The 21319-nt window shown below is 35.6% G+C and overlaps 1 long non-coding RNA gene and 1 other non-coding gene across 3 annotated transcripts in view; one reads left to right on the forward strand and one right to left on the reverse strand.

Annotated features, from left to right (window-relative positions):
* LOC141491997 (uncharacterized) overlaps positions 1 to 21319 on the reverse strand; it is a 217995-nt gene that overhangs the window by 154970 nt on the left and 41706 nt on the right. The gene's annotated exons all lie outside the window — the stretch shown is intronic.
* Positions 1623 to 1755, forward strand: LOC141492406 (small nucleolar RNA SNORA31). Its single transcript, XR_012469886.1, has one exon. It is a non-coding gene; the product is annotated as a small nucleolar RNA SNORA31 (small nucleolar RNA).

Here is a 21319-nt window from a genome sequence, read left to right on the forward strand (position 1 = left end):
CTTAATGTAGTTACTTGCTGTTAAGTCCTGTGTGATCCTGACTGTAGCACCAAAATATTTGAATTGTGTCCTTCTGGCTGCTTGTAATATTTTCCCTTTGACTTGGAAGTTCTGGAATTTGGCTATGATATTCCTGGGGGTTGGTTTTTTGGGGATCTCTTTCCAGGAGAGATTGGTGGATTCTCTCAATTTCTATTTTGCCCCCTGCTTCTAGGATATCAGGGGAATTTTCCTATAAGATTTCTTTAAAAATGAGGTCAAGGCATCCCAATAATTTTTAAATTATCCTTCCTGAATCTGTTTTCCAGATCAGTTGTTTTCTCAATGAGATGTTTCACATTTTCTTCTAATTTTTCTTTCTTTTGATGTTGAAGTATTATGTCTTGACTCCTTGTAAAGTGATCAGCTTCCTTCAGCTCCATTCTACATCTGAAGGATTTGTTTTCCTCAGAGAGCTTTCTTATCTCTTTTTCCATCTGGCCAATTCTGCTTTTTAAAGCATTCTTCTCCTCAATAACTTTTTGAACTGTTTTAGCCATTTGACTTATGCTGGTTTTCAATGTGTAATTTTCTTCAGCATTTTTTGTATCTCCTTGACTAAACTGCTGACTGTTTTTCCTGCATCTCTCTCATTTCTTTTTCCAATTTTTTCTTCTATCTCCCTTACTTCTTTTTCAAAATCTCTTTTGAGCTATCATAGCCTAAGCCCAATTTCTGTTTTTCTTGGAGTCTTTATATGCATAAGCTTGTGCTTGCTCATCTTTAGATTGAGTATTTTGATCATTTTTGGGATCATAGACAATGTATTTCTCAATGGTGTACCTCTTTTTTCTCTGTTTACTCATTTCCCCAGCCTATGCCTAGTTTTGAGGTGCTTCCTGAGCTTTTGAGTATTATTGGGACACTCCCCCACAAGGATGTCAGTGTGTGAAGCTCTGTCTTCCCTTTTGTTCTGCTAAAGACCACAAGTACACCCCTCTGCCATGGGGCTGGGGTGGGGGGGCCCTGCTCTTCTATGGAGGCCCAGACTGTGATTAGGATCTGAATGTGGTCAAAGCCCCAGAGTCCTGTTCCAGGTACAGAGGACATACCTTAGAAATCTCTCTCCACTCCCCTACCTTTGGTAGGCTGAGCACTCAAGGCTCAATTGCGTAGGGGCTCCTGCTTACTGGCTCTGTCTGCTTCTGTTTCCTGGATCTGGGCTGACAGTGCCACCACTGCTCCCTGAGTTCCCTGAGGGCTGGGCTTCGCATGCTCACTCTGGCAGAGGTCCCCACTGATCTTCCAAGTTGTGCCCAGTGCTCCCCCGGGTGTAAGTCAGGAAACTGCCCCTGCTGCTGTGAACCCAGCTCCCAGGTGCTCTGGGGCTGCCTCCAGGAGGCTGAAGTTCTTTCACTTTGGCAGGCAGCCCCCTAACCCCATGTAGCAGAGCCTTTCCACTATTTTCCAGGTTACTTTGGTCTGGAGAACTGCCTCACTGGATCTTTCTGTGGGTTCTGTCTCTCAAAAATTTAATTAGAGTCATAATTTTATGATTTTTGAAATATTTTAGAGAGTACACCTAGGAGAGGCTCTTCTCCTGTCACCATCTTGGCTCCACCCCTGATCCCATTAATTATTCAATGCAACTCTTTGACAGACCTGAAGCAGGTTATATCTGTTTTTTAAGGTTTCCACTAAGATGCAAGAAAAATTATCATCATGCTTTCTTTCTACCTGACTGTGGTGGTCTAGATTGAATAGGAGAATATAAGAGGTGAGTAAACAAGCCATCATGTCATCTGTATGTGTGAATGTTTTCTAATTATTTTCTATTTTTATTTTTTTGGTAGGGATTTTGGAATGGAAATAGGACAAAAGTATATCCCAGCCATGCCAATTTGCTAGATCTTTTGACTTAAGCAAGTTCGTTAAAATTAATATGGAATAGATGTGGAATTTTGAATATATAGGTCGGATTCTGAAACAGGAATTGTTGTAGACTGAGACCATTTTGAAGAAGATTAAGGGCAGAAGTATGACAGATCTGAATCATTTTAATGCTTAGCATTGCTAATTTGCAGGTATAAGTCTCCTACTCAACACTAGATCTGTGATAGTCCCAGGATGAATTTTTAAAAAAAAAAAGTTCAAGTATTGAATCCTCTAAATAAAAACTAAGTTTTATGTCTGATATTATGATCTGTCTTTATTCCTTAACTTGTTACTTGTATCTTGTTTGGGGAGCAGCTAAGATTCTAATGTCTTACAAAGATTACCTAGTCCATAAACAATTAACTGTTGATTTATATAGTCTATAACACTGCCCGTTAGTTTTATAGGTTCTTAAAGTTGTTTTGTGCCATTTTTTCCAGCTTATATCAGTTGTCAATTGCTGGAGAGTGCACACAGAAGGACATGGGAATGAGGGAAAAAAATAGTCCAGCTGCCAGCCATGTTCTGCCTTGACTGTTAGTTGGAAGGCTGAACAATAACCACAGTGCTAAGAAAAGTTATAGGCCAGATATGTGACACAAGAGCCTGTTAATTGACTATTTTGTGAATATTTAGTAAACTGTCAGGATATAAAATCATTTTAAACATTAGAATTGTCTAAGTGAAAGAATATTTTGTCTTTCAGATGGAAGTTGCAGGGTGAACTGCCCTGGAGAACCATTGAGTTCCATGCCTCCATCTGTCACAGATTTTGGATCAGTCCCTTGAATCTGTATCCTTAATTGTATAATAACAAAGTTTCTTGGGAGGGCAAAGAGGTTTTATTTCTAGAAAAATCTAACAACTAGTTATAATCTAATTCAAAGAACATAAAATACTTAAGGGCTTTGTAAGGTCTTATCCTTGGACCAGGATCCTGGAATGTATGAGGCTGGGGGTGGGGGGGAGGGGAAGAACCATGTATGGATCTAGTGGGTAAAAAATGGTTGGTATATGTGGTGTCTTTGACAAGTTACCTGCTTTAACTTTTAGCATAACCTTGGAGATAAAATATCCTTTTACAGAAGAGAAAACTGATGCAGATGTTTAATGATTCATCCATGGTCCAAGTGTCATGTAGTCTACTTTTGAGTTTCTTGAGCTGCTATGTTTCTATCAGCTCAAGTAGAGTGACCAAGTAGAATTGTCCTTGATGGGAATCACTGTTGGCACTTACCAAGAGGTGGTAGAGCAGTCAAAAGTGCAGTTTTAATATGTTTCTGTTGCATTGAACTCAATACAGAGAAAATCACTCTGATATCCCCTACCAGTTCAATGTTCATCCTTTACACCAGATAGGCATTGTGCTAAGCAATTCATGACTATGTTCCTTCCAACAACTCTAAGAGATAGTTGTAAATTACTTAAATGCACACACTAGCTGCGCGACCTTGGACAAGCCACTGAACCCTGATCCCCCCACATCCAAGGGCATCTCCAGTCCTCCTGTTCATATCTGATCTGGTCACTGAAGCCAAATGACTTGGGGAGAAAGTGAGACTGGAGGCATAGCACAAATCCAATTCATATACTTACAATGGCATCACCTCCCTAATGTCATGTCAATGAGAATGAAGGACAAAACATTATTATCTTGGTTCTTTAAGTGATTATAAATGCACCATTCATACAAGTTTCTTTAAGGATTTCTGGGAATTTAGAATCAGTTACAATCATATATTTTTTAAGTGATAGATTCAAAAACAACCCACTCAGGACAAGTATCTCATTTTAGTGTGTTACAGATTTCCATAAGCAGAATGACATTGAAAAAGAAATCAACTATCTCCTTCGCAAATTTAACTTCATTAATGCTGGAAAAAACATTAATCTGTTTATTTTGGCAACACACAAGAGGGTCAGTCAAAACTAAACTCTCCACAGAAATGACACATATATTGGTACCCTAAAAGGTTGCCTGCTATTCTCACAACAGGAAATTACTGTTATTACCTTCTTCTTTCTTATTCACTCTTAATGAAAAATTGAATAGTTTTCTCAAAGGAAACTTCCATTTTGGTCCTTGATTGTGAATGATCCTCATTTCTAAATATCTTTTTTCTTTTACAGAGTTTTGAAAACTGTAGTTTTCCTGTTAGGAAATTTTATTTGTCTTTTATCAAAAGAGGTGCTTAATTTCACAATGGTTATAAATTATCAGATATTCTTATTACACTAATTTAACTTTAAATTCACCTAAATGAAATATAGTTCAATAATTTGAAAATCTCAACTTCCACAAAGACTTTTTAAGGCAAAATTTCAAATTTCAGGCCAAATATCATCAATGTCCTTATGCTTTAAGATACATTTGACAATGATTTAAATAGAAAGGTCTTTATTTTTGAAGTATAACAATTTCTTGTTTTAAAGTTTCATTTTTTATTAAAACAGTTTTTTACTTCATATGGAGTTAATAAGAATTTCACTACCGAAAAACTATCCAATGAAGATTGTACTTATTTGAAGGGAGCAGAGTACAGTTTTTTTCCCTATTTCCTTTCAAATCACTCAAAAATAAAGTCCATTTATTTTGGGTGGGTGTGAGGGTTAAATATAATCTGTTGAAATGTATTATTTAGTAAAGATTCCAAAGCACTGTGTTTTCTTTTATGACTTCATAAACTTCCATTTGATAAAAATCTCTTTTATATTCTAAATTTCCCTATTTCATTCTATGAAATGTTTATTTGTTGTCTAATATTTTGCAAGTTCTACTTTTCTCTCTCAAAATTCAGTTTTTTATACCTTCATGAGTTACATACTCATTTCACTATGATCATCTGTTATCTGAGTAATGTGCATGCATAATTTGTTCCAATATATCTTTTTTTATTTTTGCTTAATTCTATCTTCAATAATTCTTTCCACAATTTAATATAGTCTTAGTTCTATAATTTGAACTTATTTTCACTAACCAATTGATTTCAACACTTTTTTTTTAATCTCAGGAAAGTCTAATTTATTTCCTTTCATTGTTCAGTCATTTCACCATTTTGTCAAGATTTCTTTTCAAATGCTAATCTATTTTTGTTCATCTTTATATTGGTTTATTTATTTTATATTAATATAATAATCTTGTGATAATAAATATAAATTTTCCTCCCCCCTCCAAAAAAAGATGGAAAAACCTCAAAAATAGTGAGAGAAAAAAAAGTGTATTTCAGTCTATGTTCAGATTCCAATGGCTCAGTTTCTGGGAAAAGTTGCATTTTTTTTCATAATTGCACCAGAGAAGTTGCTCCAATATTTTCCCCACAGCTGCTATTACTAGCTGTATTTCCCACCACTCTATTCCTCCCCATTATCATTTATTCTATTCTCTCTCTCTCTTTTAATCCTGTCCCTGTTCAGAAGTGTATATATCTGAGTACTCTCTCCCATGATCTTCCCTCTCTTCCATCACCTACTCCCACCTTCCTTCCCCCCATTCTCCCTCATCCCATCCCTTTCCTCTCTAGGGTAAGATATATTTCTGTACCCTATTAAGTGTGTCTGTTATTTCCTCTCTGAGTCATTTCTGATGAGAATGAAGGTTCATTCATTCCCACTCGCCTTCCCTTACTCAACTCTATTGTAAAAGATTTTTTCTTGACTCATAAGTGAAATATCTTAGCTCCTTCTTCCTCTCCTTTCTCTTCCTCCCATCCATTGACTCTATCTTTTTACTATATTATACCATTTCATTCAGTTCCTTCCTGTGTCTTGTCTATATATGCTCCTTCTAACTACTGTTATAAATGAGAAAGTTCACATGAGTTATCAGCATCTTCTTCCCATGCAAGAATACAAACAGGTCAACATCACTGAGTTCTTCATAATTAGTCCTTCTCATTCACCCCCTCTATGCTTCACCTAAATCCTGTACTTGGAGATCAAACTTTCTATGCAGCTCTGGTTGTTTCAGTAGGAAAGTTTGAAAATCCCCTGTTCCATTGAAAGTCTATCTTTTCCCCCTGAAAGAGGATGTTCAGTTTTTCTGGGTAGTTGATTTTTGTTTGTAAATCAAGATCATTTGCCTTCTAGAATATCATATTCCAAGCCCTGTGAGCCCTTAATGTAGATGCTGCCAGATTCTATGTAATCCTGACTATGGAGCTATGGTAGGTGAATTGTTTGCTTCTGGCAGTTTTTAGTTTTTCTCTTTGACTTGGGAGTTTTGGAATTTGACTATAATTTTCCTGGGACTTTTTCTTTTGGGGTCTCTTTCAGGATGTGACTGATGAATTCCCTCAATTTCTATTTTACCCTCTGCTTCTAGGATCTCAGGGCAATTTTGCTGTATTATTTCTTGAAAAATGAAGTCTAGGCTCTTTTGCTGGTCGAGGATTTCAGGTAGCCCAATAATCTCTTCTGGATCTGTTTTCAGGGTCAGTTGTTTTTCCAGTGTGATATTTCACATTTTCTTCTAAATTTGGGGGTTTTTTTAGTGGTTTTATTTTTTCCTGATTTCTCACAAAATCATCAGCTTCCTTTAGTTCCATTCTGCATTTGAAAGAGTTATTTTCTTTAGAGAGCTTTTTTATCACCTTTTCCATCTGACCAATTCTGCATTTAAGGCATTCTTCTCTTCATTGGCCTTTTGTGTTGCTTTTTCCCATTTGGCCTAAACTGGTCTCTAATATGTTATTTTCTTCAGTATTTTTTGTATTTCTTTCATCAAGTTGCTGACTTAGTTTTCATGATTTAGCTGCATCACTCTCATTTCTCCCCCCCACCCAATTTTTCCTCTACCTCCCTTAACTGCTTTTCAAAGTCTTTTTTTTAGGGTTTTTTTTTTTGTAAGGCAAACAGGGTTAAGTGGCTTGCCCAAGGCCACACAGCTAGGTAATTATTAAGTGTCTGAAACCGGATTTGAACCCAGGTATTCCTGACTCCAAGGCTGGTGCTTTATCCACTACACCACCTAGCTGCCCCTCAAAGTCATTTTTGAACTCATACATAGTCTGAGCCCATTTTCTGTTTCTTTTGCAGGTTTTTAGATACAGAAACTCCAATTTTCTCATCTTCTGAGTATGTATTCTGATCTTCCATGGGACCAAAGTAATTTTCTATGGTCAGATTCTTCTTTTTTCTGTTGCATTTTCTTAGTCTATGACAGATTTACAGCACTTCCAAGACCTTGGGGGTTTTGGGGACAACCCACAGGAACCTTAATTCCTGCAAGGTCTTACTTATGAGAGGCTCTGATTGCCCTCTTGCCTGTGCTCTGGTATGTGGTTGACCACAGACCCTCCCCTTTGCTCTGGAGCTGTGAAGATGGTCCCTACTCTGTTAATATCAGGATCTGAATGTGGGCAAACAACAAAGTCCTACTCCAGGGAGAGTAGAGAGAACTCTGCAGTCTCCCTGAACCCTTTACCATCTGTGGGCTATGCTTTGGAATTGCTGGGTGCTGACTCTCAATGCAGGTTCTCACCACAGGACTGCTCTGTGACAGGAGCTCTGCTCCATGCTCACTTTGGTGCAGCAGAGTTCTCTCACCACCTTTTCGGGCTTTCCCCAGGGATCCCTGGGTCAAGAGGTCTGGAAACCACCCCCTATGCCACAGACCAGGAGCCCCTACAGGGAATCAGGCTCCCAGCTTGGCTGCATTGTGGCTTTGCTGAGGCTGCACTGCAGCTCTTTCCAACCCTAGTCCTTTCCTGTGGAACTTCTAAGTCATCTTAGACTGGGGAATGGTATCACCAAGTCTTTCTGTGGGTTCTCCCCCTCTAAATTTTGGCAGGAGTCATAATTTGAAGGTTTTTGCAGTTTTGGGAGGAATGAGTTTCCAGCAATTCCTGCCTTCATGCTGCCATTTTTTAACTATGATTTAATTGACCTAAACAACATAAGTTTTACTATTATTTAATTTACCTAAACAATTGGCTTACTGCAGTGGCATAATTAAATTTCAGTTTTTCTGAACCTGCTTTCTAATTTCAAAAAAAAAAAGCTTTCTTTTTCTGAGAGCGCATTGGGATTCACCTTCAAATGGGAGCTGCATCAGGTCTTGCTTGTTGCCCTCATGTTGATTATGTAAAAGCAGTAGATGAACTTCAATTCTATTGTCTTTATTTTCTGGAGATGATCGAAAGTTTCTTTATTCTATCTTCTAATAATAAAAATTCTTTCCCACAACGAACATTCCAATTTTAAGTTGAGTTTTTATATATTCATTTATTCTACACTAAATTTAAAACCCATTCCACCCATTTATATGCAAAACTTCAGACTTTGAAATTGACTAAGTCAAACTTCTTCAGTCTTAGCAATTGTGCTTCCTTTTCAATTCTGACTTGTAGAATTATTTAAGCTAACAAGAGTTTTAATATAATTTTTCCTTTGTTACTTCCTTATTTTATTACTTTCTGAAAACTTAACATCCAAATAATTTCATGATTAATAAGATTTAAAATGTAAACTTCACCATTAAATCAATACTAGTCATTTTAAAGGTCCCTTTTAAGTAATAATTAATCTGTGATATTTGTTGTTCTTGCTTGTTATTGTTTTAATTAAATTCTATGGAGTTTGCTAGTATCCATAAGTTCATCCAATAATTCATTAAAAACTTACAATTTATAACAAAATCAAATTTTATTGCTAATTCTTTTTTTACAAGTATGATCTCCAATCACTTTTTAAACTTAGCTTTCATGTAATTTCTATATCTGTCTTTCATCTCAGCGTTCAGCATGGTCAGCATTGGAAAAGGAGGGGGTGGAAAAAGCTTTGTCATCTATTAAGTCTGTTTTTTAAAGTTTTTTTATATACCAAAAAATCCATACTAAAAGAAAAGACAGAAATGAAATGCCTGCTTAGCACAAAACACAGAGAGCATTATACAACAGACACTTATTTTCCATTTTCTTAAAGATTTTCCTAATTTTATAAGGTCTCTTTCTATCTGAAGAATGCACTATTCCTAAACTTAGTTTCCTCATTTAAAAATGACACATGTAGAACATATAATAATATACAACATTAAATCACACCTTCTCAAGATTTTTTCCTAAGAAAAACTGAAATCGAGATCTTTTCCTTTATTAAGTATAGAACTAATGTCCATCTTGTGACTGAGATCCTTCTGTCAGCATAAGGCATTTCTTCTGTTTCCTAATTATATTAATGCTTTTAGAATCTCATCAAAAATGTAGTTTAGTAACAATACAAAGTTGCTTCAGTATAATTTGTCAATTGAATTCACTCATTTAAAGTGAACTTTGTATTTAGAACAAGTCCTTATTAGATAGAAGAGCTGATTAAAGTTCCATTCCTCTAGACTTTTTTTTTTTAGTTTTTGCAAGGCAGTGAGGTTAAGTGGCTTGCCCAAGGCCGCACAGCTAGGTAATTATTAAGTGTCTAAATCGGATTTGAGCTCAGGTACTCCTGACTTCCAGAGCCAGTGCTTTATCCACTGTGCTACCTAGCCACCCCTTCCTCTAGACGTTTTGAGAAAGTATAATCACAGGAAGAAAAACTGAGAATCATGAAAGATTTAGCAATATAAATAATTCATTTGTTTTATCATGATTTGGGAGATAATTCAATAAAGTTTCACAACATTCTAAGTATGTAAAAGTTCCATGCTTTGTCCTAAACAATCTGTTGAGTCCTTTGAATTCTCAAACCAAACTTTACACAGTTTAATATCTCTTTCTTTAGTCATCCTAGGACAAGAAGTCTACCCTTGTCTCAATGGGGATCTTGTAGCATGCATTTATTCTCTTATGGCTGACCCATCTCTCCTGGGATCTTCTCTAACAAGGACTGACACTGCTGGGAGGAATGTCTCCTGAGAGTACTGGTCTAGAATGCTAAGGTATCTGCCTTTTGGCTTATTCCATCTGAGAAGTTTCTCTCTGAAAATACTAGAGATGCCCCCCTCCACCCTCAGTGATCATGGATTGTGGGAGGCAATATTCTCTCTGTCTGAGTTCCTGCTATATATTCAGAGATATATATTCTGGCAAATTCTCTAATATTTCTAATTCTTAATTTCTGGGTTTAAGCTTTAGTGTCCTATGAGTAGTCAATTAAGGTTTAAAAGTCATATATAAATGAATGTTCTGTAAAATTTTTACCTATTTCCTTTAAAACTTCCTAAAAGTTTAGTTTTAATTGTCAATAACTGATATAATCTTTAGCAAATATAAATGATAATAATCTTACTAAATGAAAGGGAACCTTCTCCTTTCCTCATAACTAATGAGTTCTCCCTAAATTAGTTTGAGAGACTTTTCTATTGATGATAAAAATGTTTTAATTACTCTGTGCTGAAAGAATTTAAAGGAATAAATTTTTTTGTAACTTTGCTAATAAAAAAGTTTTAAAATTAGCTGAGAAACTAGCAATTCCACTGCCAAATCTCTCTTGTCTTAACAAAATGAAAGTAAGGAAAATGAAGGAAAACAAAAACCATGAGCTTGTGTTGTAAAATTTTTAAATTATGAGCATATAATTTTTATAAAAATTTAATTTGAATGTTCTGGAACTTATAAATTTATACAGCTTAAACACAAATTCAAACAGTCCCTCTTATCCCAGTAAAGGACTTTTTTTTTTTAAAGAAAATGAATTTAGAATAAATCACGGCAGATACCAATCTTCAACTTAGAGACTTCCCTCAGGTTCAAAGAATTTGGGTGCAGACAGAGAGGGCAATCCAATGTCCCATATCCATGGGAAAACAATTTGTGAAAATATGATGCAGTGCACACTTCTTGTTGCGTCCCTTAGAGGGACTGGCTTTAAGAGGTTGAAATCCATGCACAGCAAGTCCCCTCCCAGTGTGTCAAACAATGTAGGGAATAAAATTTTTCAACTTAAGATACAAGAGACAGAGGCACTTGATTAAAAGGTCTATGGACCCCTTTGACTCATGATCTGAGATTTCTCCTTCTCTGAGGATCTTATTTTTATAGTTTGATAGCAGATTTGATACCTGACCATTCTATACAAAGAACAGAATCCTGGGGGTAGATAGATTGCTTTATGGGCCAATTTGAAATGGTATATCAGCAGAGGGGCCTCTGGTTGGGAAAAAGCATGGGGTATCTTCATTAAGTGATCATAAGGCAGTCATCTGCTCATGTTAGACAAGAGAGAATGGTTCAGAGATATAAAAATGGTTCCAAGATACAAAAATGGTTCAGATACAAAAATTGAGAAATGCAAATGTTAAGTTTCCATGTAATTGAGTTATCATAACAAGAAAAATCAAGGGTGGAGAGTCTCTAATTAGCTTCCTATGATTAAGAAAGTGAACTTAAAATCTGCAGCATACAGCTCTGGTACCTTATATACAGAGTTTATCATTTTATTCCTGTGAAATCATAGCAAATTGATTAATACTGATTTGAATAGAGTAGGGCTCTAAATGAATTCTCACAATGCAGTAACTCCTGCTATTGGAATATAAAGTTCATACTAGGCAATGCAAATACATATATATATATATATATTCACCCCAGTAGTTATGTGCAATCATATATATACAAGAAGAGGACCAAGGTAAATACCTCATTCAGAGGAGATATTCTTTCCTCTTGACTAAGGGCATGCCTCAAGTCCAACACCAGATTTCTAATCATCGGCATGCAAAGGATCCAGAAGAGACATTGCCCCTAGCCACAGTATAATTGGCTATATACATACAGTATAAACACAAATTTACTGGACAGTGGACCCAGGAATACTGAATTGGAAACATGCATGAGTCCTATCCTATGAATGCAAGAAGAACAGTTAGCACAGGAGACCTTTCTAAAGCCCTAAACAATCACGATAATTTGCTACCAACAGTTGCCCTACTGGCATTATTCCTATGCAGACAAGTAAGAGTTGCTGCATCTCTCTGATAATAAGGTAATTAATGCAAAAAGGGAGAATGTTCTAAGGAGGGTCAGTAGTAGCACTGGAATTATAAAAAGGAAAAATAAAAAATTCTATTTCCTTTTACCGAAACCTTGCTTTTAGAAAGATGAACAGGTAAAGGTTTACTTTCAAGAATTTTCAGCAGTAGAGAGAAGAGAATGTAAATGAACAAAGGGATGGTGCAGATAAAATACTTTTCTCAAACCTTCTAGCATTACAGAAAATTTCTGAACAACTTTTAGGCCCTAAGGACTCTGCTAAATTTCACTTTCATATCACCAAATATCTAATGAACATATCCTGGTTTTATTTCATATCATTTTTAGTTTATTTCATTCAAATTGAGTCCATCATTGTAGGGAATTCCCAGTATGAAAAATTCTCCCAAAGTAGTATTGTAATTGTTTTAAAGCTTATCATTTATTATTACCTTGAGCACTTAACAAACTACATGAAAAGCAGATTTTAAACTCAATCTATGTCCAAGTGTAGACATCTATATGCTGTCTCACTGCTTCTCAGAATTCATTATATTTCTCTCAAATAAGCTGAAGCTAGGGGGCGGCTAGGTTGCACAGTGGATAGAGCACCAGTCCTGGAGTCAGGAGTACCTGAGTTCAGATCCAGTCTCAGACACTTAACAATTACCTAGCTGTGTGCCCTTGAGCAAGCTACTTAACCCCATTTGCCTTGCAACAACAACAAAAAAAAAACTAAAAAAGAAATCAGCTGAACCTAGACCTGGGACATCTCTCTTCCAATCTTCTCATTTCTATTGATGTAACCACAATCCTTCCAACCACATAGATTTTTGTAGACTTGGGATTATCTAGAACCCTTCTCTGGTCCTTCAAGTCTTATTTCTAGCTCCCTTTCTCTCCATTCACATGGCTTCTACCTTGGTTCAGACACTCATCACCTCATATGTTTATTTAATACCTCTGAATTGATCTTCTCACTTCCAATCCCTCTACTCTCTAATAACTCTCCAAAGAGCTACCAAATTGATATTCATGAAACATAGAAATGACTTAGTCATACTCATATTCAGAAATCATCAATGACTCCCTATGACTTCTAGAATAACATACAAACTGCACTTCTGGATTTTGATAATCTGGCTCCTATTGACTTTCATTCTTATTTCATATTCATAGGAGTTCTTAGACTACATATAATTCCAGTCAAACTTACTAACAGTTTCTGACAATAACATTCATTCTTACTCCTTCTTTTACTACATATAGTAACCAATAAATATTTTATTTTATCTGAATCAGTTTATTAACACTATTAAAACTATTTAGCCTTTAAAACAATCTTACCAAAAGCTAAGGGTCAATTCTTCCATGCACCATTTAATTTCTGGTAAAATTTACATATATAATCCAATCTACTGCTTTATAATTTATTCAAATGTTATTGTCTCAAACACTTAATCTTTATGGGAATACTTAGTAACATTCTGTACATAGCAATGAGTTTAGAGATGGACATGAGAGAGTCAAGAAGAAGATGGACTTATTTTGAAAAATAAGAACTCTGAGAGAAACCTTTAGGAACCAGTATTCTTTTTTAAATAAATATTTTATGTTTTGCAATTATATACAATAGTAGCTTCTACCAATCAATTTTTTGCAAAGCTTTGAATTTTGCAATATTTCCCCTGCCCCCTTTCTTCCCCCACCTCCCAACAGAAAACAATTGGATAGTTTTTATATTGTTTCCATGATATTCATAGATCAATATTGAATGAGTTGAGAGAAAAAAATATATCCTTAAGGAAGAAAGAAAATATTAGGATAGCAAAAGCATGTAATACTTAAAACAACTTTTTAAAAATTGATGATAATAATCTTTGGTCTTCATTCAAACTCCACAGTTCTTTCTCTGATTACTGATGGTATTCTACATCACAGATCTCCCCAAATTGTTCCTGATTATTGTACTGATGGAGTGAGCAAACCCATTAAGGTTGATCATCACCCCATGTTCCTGTTAGGGTGTATAATGGCCTTGTGATTCTGCTCATCTAGCTCAATATCAGTTCATTCTAGGTTTCCTTGAAGTCCCATCCCTCCTGATTTCTGATAGAACAATAGCATTCCATCACATACATATACCACAATTTGTTTAACCATTCCCAAATTGATGGACATCCCCTCAATTTCCAGGTCTTTGCCACTATAAATAGATGCTATGAATATTTTTGTATACGTGAGGTTTTTAACCCTTTTTCATGATCTCTTCAGGATACAGATCCAGTAGTGGTATTGCTGGGGCAAAAAGCATGCACATTTGTATTGCTCTTTGGGTATAATTGCTAATTTCTCTCCAGAAAGTTTTGATCAGTTCACAGCTCCATCAACAATGGCTCAGTGTCCTAGGTTTCCCATATGCCTTCCAACATTGATCATTAGGCATTGATCATATTGGTCAATCTGAGAGGTGTGAGGTGGTATCTCAGAAATGCTTTAAGTTGCATTTTCACTAATCAATAATGATTTAGAGCAATTTTTCATATGATCATAGATAGCTTTGATTCCCTGATCTGAAAATTTCCTTTGTATACCTTTTGACCATTTGTCAATTAGGGAATGACTTGATTTTTTTTTTTATAAATTGGACTCAATTCTCAATATATTTTAGAAATGAGTCCTTTGTCAGAAACACTAGTTTTAAAAATAGTTTCCCAAGTTATTTCATCTATTTATTTTGATATTGGTTACAGTGGTTTTGCTTGTACAAAAGCCTTTTAATTCAATGTAATCAAAATTATCCAGTTTGGTTTTTTTTTATCATGTTCTCCATCTCTTCCTTGGTCATAAACTCCTCCCCATCCATAGTTCTGACAGTCAACTATTCCTTGTTCTCCTAATTTGCTTATAATACTGTCTTTTATGTCTAAATTCTGCACCCTTTTGATCCTATCTTGGTGTAGAGTGTGAGGTGTAGGTCTAATCCTAGTTTCTGCCATATTATCTTCCAGTTTTCCCAGTTATTTTTACCAAAGAGTGAGTTCTATCCCAGAAGCTGGACTCTGGATTTATCAGACAGCAGATTACTATTAACCATTTTCTGCTCTCTTTTACACATAGTCCATTCCACTGATCCACCAATTATTTTTCTTTGCCAGTACCAGACAGTTTTGATGGCTGAAGCTTTATAATATAATTTTACATCTGGTAAGGTTAAGCTGCCTTCTTTTGCATATTTTTTTCATTAAATTCCTAGATATGCCTGACTTTTTGTTTCTTCATATGAACTAACAATTTTTTTTTCCAGTTCACTAAAGAAATTTTTTGGAAACTTGATTGGTATGGCACTAAATAAGTAGTTTAATATGGGTAAGATTGAAATTTTTATTATATTAGCTCAGTCTATTCATGGACAGTGGATATTTGCTCAGTTATTTAGATCACTCCTGATTTTATCTGTGTGAAAAATGTGTTTTTAAGTTTTAAAGTTGTTTTCATAAAGTTTCTGAGTCTGCTTTGGCAGGTAGACTCCCAAATACTTTATGTTGTCTGAAGTTATTTTAAATGGGATTTCTCTCTCTAACTCTTGCTGCTGAATCTTCATCATCATCATCATGTTTATCCTTCATTTTTGAAGAACACCGTGACTTCAGGGAGATTTGCTATGAAAAAACACATGAAGTGGATTGAATGAGGGGGTGTTGTGCTAAATCACCAGTCTCACTTTCTCCCCCAGAGAGATCTGGGTCCAGTGGCCAGATATGATTTAGGATGACTGGAGATGGCCCTGGATGTGAGACAATGAAGGTTAAGTGACTTGCCCAAGATCATATGGCAAGTAAGTGGCAAATGTCTGAGGACAGATTCAAACTCCTATCCTCATGAATCCAAAGTCATTGTATCTTGTCAGTAATTTATAGAAATACTGACAATTTATGTGGGTTTATTTTATATCCTGCAACTTTGCTAAAGTAGCTAATTATTTCCAATAGTTTTTAGATGATTTTTTGAGGTTCTCTGGCAATACCATCATGTCATCTGCAAAGAGTGAAAGTTCTGTTTCTTCCTTCCCAATTCTAATTCCTTCAATTTCTTTTTCTTCTCTTAGTGCTGAAGCTAACATTTCTACACTATTGAATAGTAATGGTGATAATGGTCATTCTTATTTCACTCCTGATCTTAGTGGGAATGCTACTGGCTTATCGCCATTGCTTATAATGCTTGTTAATGGTTTCAGATAGATACTGCTTATCATGTTAAGGAATAATCCATTTATTTCTGTGTTTTCTAGTAGGAATTTTTCTAGTAGGTGTTTTTAGTAGGAATGGGTGCTATATATTTTCAAAGGCTTCTTCAGCATCTGTTAAGATAATCATATGATTTCAGTTAGGTTATTATTGATATAGTCAATTATGCTGATAGTTTTCTTAATATTGAACAAAGCCTGCAGTCCTGGAATAAATGCTGCTTGGTAATGTTGTATTATCCTAATGATAATTTATTGTAATCATTTTACTAATATTTTATTTAAGATTTTTTCAGTTATATTCATTGGGGAAATTGGTTTATAATTTTCCTTCTGTTTTGATTCTTCCTGGTTTTGGTATCAGCACTGTATTGGTGTCATAGAAGGAATTAGGCAGAGTTCCATCTTCACTTATTTTTTCCAAACAGTTTACATAGAATTGGAAACAATTGTTCCTTGATTTTTTTCTTGGGGAGTTCACTGATGGCTTGTTGAATTTCTTTTTTCTGAGATAGGGTTATTTAGATATTTAATCTCCTCTTCATTTAACCTGGGAAAATTATATTTTTGTAAACATTTATCCATTTCACTTAGATTATCAAATTTATTGGCCCACAATTGGTCAAAATAGATTCATCCTTATTGAAAATGAGTTCACCTTTTCCATTTTTGATACTAGTAATTTGGTTTTTCTTCTTTATTTAAATCAAATTATCCAAAGATTTATCTATTTTATTTTTTTATAAAATCAACTTTTGGTTATATTTATTAATTAAATATTTTTCTTGCTTTCAATTTTATTAATTTCACATTTAATTTTTAGAATTTCTAATTCAGTATTCAATTGGATTTTTTTAGGGGTTTTTTGCAAGGCAAATGGGGTTAAGTGGCTTACCCAAGGCCACACAGCTAGGTAATTATTAAGTGTCTGAGATCGGATTTGAACCCAGGTACTCCTGGCTCCAGGGCCGGTGCTTTATCCACTGAGTCACCTAGCCGCCCCTAATTGGGGGTTTTAAATTTGTTATTTCTCTAATTTTTTTAGTTGCCTTCCTAGGTCATTGATTTCCTCTTTATTTTATTCATTTAATCATTTAGAAATATAATATATCTCCTACTAACTGCTTTGGCTGCATCCCATAAATTTTGGTTGTTGTCATTGTCATGGATGAAATCAGTAATTCTTTCTATGATTTCTTATTTGATCCACTCATTCTTTAAAATGAGGTTAATTAGTTTCCAATTAGGGCCCATTATTGCACATGATTTTTATTGCATTATGGTCTGAAAAGGACCTTCCTGCATTTGATTATGAGGTTTTTATTCCTTAGTATAGTCAATTTTTGTGTAGGTTCCATGTGCTGCAGGGGGAAAAAAAGGTATCTGCATTTCTATCACTGTTTCTTCAATTTCCTCCAAAGGTCTATCATGTCTAAGTTTTCTAACATTCAATTTACCTCCTTTACTTTCTTCTTGTTTATATTATGGCTAGATTTATCTAATTCTGAGAGAGGGAAGTTGAAGTCTCCTATCAGTAGGGTTTTACTGTCTATGTCTTCCCTGTAACTGATTCAGCTTCTCCTCAAAGAATATGGATACTATACAGCTTGGTGTACATATTTAGTATTGAAATTGCTTCATTGATGGTGGTACCCTTTAGGAGAATATGGTTTCCTTCCTCATCTCTTTTAATGAGATCTATTTTTGTAGCTGCTTTTCCTGAGATGATTGCTACTTCTACCTTTTTCACTTCAGCTGCAGAATAATATATTCTGCTCCAGCCTTTTACCTTTACTCTATAAGGATATCTCTCCTTTAAATGTGTTTCTTGTAAACTGCATAATGTAGCATTCTGGTTTTTATCTACTCTGCTATCCACTTATGTTTGATGTGAGAGTTCACCCCAAACACATTCAAAATTTGTAAAAATTACTAACTCTTTACTGTCCTCCATGATATCTCTCCGCCATTTGTATTTTCTCCCTTTTTTCACCTTATTGCTATTCCCCAGTATTTTGCTTCTCCTTTTCCTATTGGTCAATTCTATTTTTGAAGGAGTTGTCTTTTTCCATTTGCCCAGTTCTGTTTTTGAGAGAATTATTTTCTTTTTGCACCTATCCTATTGTATTTTCTAAGGATTTGCTCTCTTGTTGCAAGATGTTAATTTTCTCTTGCATTTCTTTTCTCAGTTTTTCCATTTGATGTTTAATCTCTTTCCTGATCTCTTCTAAGAAGTCTTTTTGAGCTGCAGATCAATTCACAATCTCCTCTGAGCTGGTATTCTTATCTTCAAGGTATCAATGGATCCAGCTTTCTGCTGGTCTTTCTTCATTTTGGGCTTTTTTCCTAGGGTCTTGTGTTGGGCGGAGGGGCTGGTTCACAGACCTTAGTTGCTAGAGACCTTTTTTCCTGGGCTTAAGAACTCCAAGTGGGCCAGTCAGTAGGGGATTCCTGAAGGTTTTTCTGAATTGTGTGTGATATTGATTAAAGGCCTACTCCCAATGCCTGGGAGGAATCTGCTGGGCTCTCAGGCTAGACTGCTAATCACCTTAAAATCATTAATCAGCTGGGGGAGATCTTGGGGCAAGTTGCAAACACCTGGGGGCTGTCCCTGTGTTTGCCCTGAAGAGAGTCATGGTGCGGGTGGGGAGGACTCAGCTAGAAACAAGGAAACTTGGAGACTTGGTTGAAAACACATGGGCTCTTGACCAGGGTCTTCCAGACTAGTGCAGTTGAGGAGCGAAGTTAACTAGATGGCTATCTGAGCTGCTATGCTGGAGCTCTCCCATTTGCCTGTCAAGCACACAGCAAACACTTCCCCTGCTATTCTCAGGTCAGTCCCCAGGCCTCACTCCACTGCTCCTTCACTGGCTCTCTGCCCCAGGCTCAGGCAGGCTTCCCTGTGACAGACCTTGTTGGTAAATATTCTTCTCTTTGGTTTTTGCTAGGTTCTTTATATCTAAAATCTGTTAAAAGGCTTGGTTCATATAGTTCTGATGAAAGTCCAGGAGAGCTTAAAGTAGTGCCTGACTTCCCTCTAGCCATCCTGGCCAGAAGTAGGAACTAGTATTCTTCAAGTTAGTAGAAGAAAAGACTTTTTCAAGATGGTGTAATTAATTCATCTCAGTCTTCTCTGAAGATGAAACAAAAGGGAGCAGCCTTGAAGAGTAAACTTGATATGAGCTATAATGAGTAAAACAGTGAAGGATCTTATGTTGGTTTACCAAAAGAATGTGAACATCTTTAGAATTTAAATAAATAGGTTATTTTTTGAAAAAGTAAGGCAATGGGAGTAAGTGACTTGCCCAAGGACACACAGAGATAGGCAATTATCAAGTGTCTAAGGTCAAGTTTGAACTCAGGTCCTCTTAATTCCAGGGCTAGTGCTCTATCCACTGTGCAACTCAGCTGCCTCAGGTCCTTTAAAAGAAATATTTGCAGGAAAAGTGAAGCAAATTATGAACTCTCTAGAATGCTTCTACGCCTAATGTTCTCTGATAATAAAAATGCATAATATATATACTCAGAGTTCCTCCATCAGATGGTGAGTTCCTTGAGATCAGAGATTTTTTTGACTTTCAATGTCTCCCCAGTGTCTAGCACTGTATCTGTCACAGAATGCTTTTTGATTTTACCAAATTTAAACATTTTCAGGCTTTAAAAATGCTTAATAGACACATTCAAGAAATATTTCATGTACATTATGTATTTCATATATACATTCAAGAAATATTTCTTTTCAAAATAAATAAAAATGTAATCCTTTTATAAAAATCCTTGTGGAACATAGCATATGCCACAAATGAATTAAAAATTTGCTGAGACTGATGACTGATAATCATCCTTAAATCCAACCCAATAGACAGGATCATCACTTTCAAGGTCTATCTAATGTGATTGCCTCATTTTTAAAGAAGTAGACTGAGGCTAAGGGAGATCAATTATTTGGGCACTTTCACTTAGAAATCAAGCATCAGAGACAGAATTTGATGCCAGCACTTTTGATTCTAAATACAAGTGTATTCCTGTTTTTTTGCACCGTGACATACTACCTCTCCTGTTTGCAAGGAACTGTGCTAGGTCCTGGGATCTTAGCAGTCAGAGAAAACCAAAGAGTTTGGAATTTGCTGCTTCTGATCTTAAATATATAGCTAGAAGAAATCTCTACTTTAGGAAAATCTCTTTACCTTGATGTATTGGAGGTTTCACCTATAAAAGGGTAATAACTATAGGTCACTCTCCCACACATTTAATAAGCTATTAATAATTCAAAAATAACAATGTAAAAAAAGAGTAATAAACAAAATATATTTGAAACTTTTAGATTAAAAAATCTAAATAGCTAATGATGATTGTGATATGATACAATAGATGGGTCAGTGGTGTCATAGTCCCTGAGATCCAGGCATTCCTTCAGTTAAAGCAAAATTCCCGACCAAAGGAAAAGTGAAGTTGTGATCTTTAAACTGCATTGTGTGCTTATATAGACCATTCTTAAACCTGGAAAAGGTCTGCCTCATTAACCTCAAGATGATGGCAACTGAGGGTGACAGCAGAAAAAAGTAAGTTAGAACAACTCAAGGAAAGATGACAAGAAGTCAGAAGTAAGATGGGATATGACAGGGAGGATCTCCGAGAGGAAGAAACCAAGGATATGGGAGACACAAATAGGAACTGACAGGAATAAACTGTCTGGGACTGTAAATGAGCTCAGTGGGAAAAGAAGTGGAACATTCATTGGAGTGAGCCCACTGAATTATGGGATTATGCCCCCAGAACTCTAAGTATAGCAATATTGTCACCCAGTCAACAGAGCAGCTCTAGATTTATTATAATTCATACTGCCTTTTTTCATCCTGTCCTTATAGAAGTGGCAAAGTTGATGCTGACTAGAAAATTAACCAACCCATTCCTCTTATTGTCTCTTCTTCTCTCTTTAAATTAGTGAAAAAATGTAAATGTTATTTTCTCCCTCTTTTTCTGTCTCATCACAGTCAGTGACATATTAGGAAGTGCTAGTGAGAAAATGTAATTCTTTACTTTTTTCCTTAGAGGCTGGGCCTTAATGGTTTCTCCTATTCAAACTGAAAGACATTTACTGCTAAATCTTTTTTCTTCAGGATATTTGCTGTTATATAAATGTCTCAACTTACTTCCTGGGTTTGAACCTCAGGTTTCTTGTTCCTGTTTCTCTAATGAGTTGATTAGCAAAATGTACACAACAGGAGTCTTCAAACATCCTTAACTAAACCACAAGCTT

Source organism: Macrotis lagotis, chromosome 6 (genome assembly GCF_037893015.1).
Source record: "Macrotis lagotis isolate mMagLag1 chromosome 6, bilby.v1.9.chrom.fasta, whole genome shotgun sequence".
Lineage (NCBI taxonomy): Eukaryota > Metazoa > Chordata > Mammalia > Peramelemorphia > Peramelidae > Macrotis > Macrotis lagotis.